Below are 2,326 nucleotides of genomic sequence, written 5' to 3'. Positions count from 1 at the left end.
CATGAGACTCCTGGAAGTGACCAAGATTTACAGTGACATCTTGGGTTATAAAATCGATGTCTATAAATCAGTAGTCTTCATATACTCTAATAACAGTCAAGCTGAGGATCAGATCAAAGACACAATTTCCTTCACAGTAGCTTCAAAGAAAATGAAATACCTTGGAATATACCTAACAAAGCATGTGAAGGATCTCTATAAAGAGAACTATGAAACCCTGAGAAAAGAAAAAGCAGAAGATGTTAACAAACAGAAGAACATGCCATGCACATGACTTGATTGGGAAGAATCAACATTGTTAAAAACCTCCATACTACTCAAACTGATCTACAGATTTAATGCAATCCCCATTAAAGCACCAATGTTAACTTTTGAAGAACTTGAAAAAATAGTGCTTAATTTTACGTGGAACCAGAAAAAACTCTGAATAGACAACACAATTCTAAGAAATAAAGACAAATCTGGAGACATCACATTACCAAACTTCTGGTTATACTACAAGTCTATAGAGATAAAAACAACATGGTACTGGCATAAAAATAGAGACATAGGTCTATGTAAGAGAACACAGAACCTAGATATGAAACAAGCTGTATGTTGCCATTTGATCTTTAATACACTGATAGCATACACTGGAAAAAAGAATCCCTGTTTAATAAATGTTGCTGGGAGAACTGGTTAGCCACATGTAAAAGACTGAAACTGGGGTGGTGTCTGTGGCTCAGTGAGTGGGGCACCCGCCCCATATACTGAGGGTGGCAGGTTCGAACCTGGCCCCAGCCAAACTGCAACAAAAAATAGCCGGGTGTTGTGGCGGGTTCCTGTGGTCCCAGCTACCTGAGAGGCTGAGGCAGGAGAATCAGCCAAGCCCAAGAGCTGGAGGTTGCTGAGCTGTGATGCATGGCACTCTACCCTCTATTGAGGGCAACAAAGTAAGACAGAGTCTTAAAAAAAAAAGAGACCAAAACTGGACCCGCACCTCTCACCACTTATAAAAAGTGATTCATGGGGCTCCCTGGTCCTTCTGTTGGTCAGACAGCCACTTCTAATGCAGCACCAGCCGCATCCTTGAGGTGCCATGGTGAAAGTGAAGATAGGAATAAATGGCTTTGGTCATACTGGACGCCTGGTCACCAGGGCTGCTTTTAACTCTGGAAAAGTGGATGTTGTCGCCATCAATGACCCTTTCATTGACCTCAACTACATGGTCTACATGTTCTTGTATGATCCCACCCATGGCAAATTCCATGGCACAGTCAAGGCTGAGAACGGGAAGCTCGTCATCAATAGAAATCCCATACCCATCTTCCAGGAGCAAGATCCCACCAAAATCAAATGGGGCAGGCAGGCTCTGAGTATGTTGTGGAGTCCATTGGCATCTTCACCACCATGGAGAAGGCTGGGGCTCACCTACAGTGGGGTGCCAAAAGGGTCCTCATCTCTGCCCCTTCTGCTGATGCCCCCATGTTTGTGTTGGGTGTGAACCATGAGAAGTACAAAAACAGCCTCAGCATTATCAGCAATGCCTCCTACACCACCAACTGCTTAGCCCTCTTGGCTAAGGTCATCCATGACAACTTCAGCATTGTGGAGGGACTCATAACCATAGTCCATGCCATCACTGCCACTCAGAAGACTGTGGATGGCCCCTCTGGGAAGTTGTGGCATGATGGTCATGGGGGTCTCCAGAACATCATCCTTGCCTCAACTGGTACAACCAAAGCTGTGGGCGAGGTCATCCCTGAGCTGCATGGGAAACTCACTGGCATGGCCTTCTATGTCCCCACTGCCAACGTGTCAGTCGTGGGCCTCACCTGCCATCTAGAGAAGGCTGCCAAATATGATAATATCAAGAAGGTGGTGAAGCAGGCATCAGAGGGCCCCCTCAAGGGCATCCTGTGTTACACTGAGCACCAGGTCATCTCCTCTGACTTCAACAGTGACACTCATTCTTCCACCTTTAATGCTGGGGCTGCTATTGCCCTCAATGACCACTTTGTCAAACTCATTGCCTGGTATGATAATGAATTTGGCTACAGAAACAGGGTGGTGGATCTTATGGCCCACATGGCCTCCAAGAAGTAAGAACTCGCAGACCAGCAGCCCCAGCTAGAGCATGAAGGAAAGAAAGGCCCTTAGCTGCTGGGCTGCCTACTCAGTTCCCCACCTCACTGAGAATCTCCCCTCAACACACTTTCCACACCAGACCCCCTAAAGAATGGGAGGGGCATCAGGAGCCCCACCTTGTCATGTAACATCAATAAAGTTCCCTGAATTAAAAAAAATTTTGATTTGTGCTAGATAAAAGATTTAAATCAGAGACATA

General features: G+C 45.8%; 1 pseudogene; it reads left to right on the top strand.

Annotated features, from left to right (window-relative positions):
- Nucleotides 1-1,078: 1,078 nt before the first annotated feature.
- LOC100942025 lies at nucleotides 1,079-2,085 on the top strand (annotated as a pseudogene).
- Nucleotides 2,086-2,326: the final 241 nt, after the last annotated feature.

This window comes from Otolemur garnettii, unplaced genomic scaffold, assembly GCF_000181295.1.
Source record: "Otolemur garnettii isolate 467f Iridium unplaced genomic scaffold, OtoGar3 scaffold00005, whole genome shotgun sequence".
Classification (NCBI taxonomy): Eukaryota; Metazoa; Chordata; class Mammalia; order Primates; family Galagidae; genus Otolemur; species Otolemur garnettii.
The sequence above is the reverse complement of the archived record's forward strand: the minus strand, read 5'-3'. Positions and strand labels throughout refer to the sequence as shown.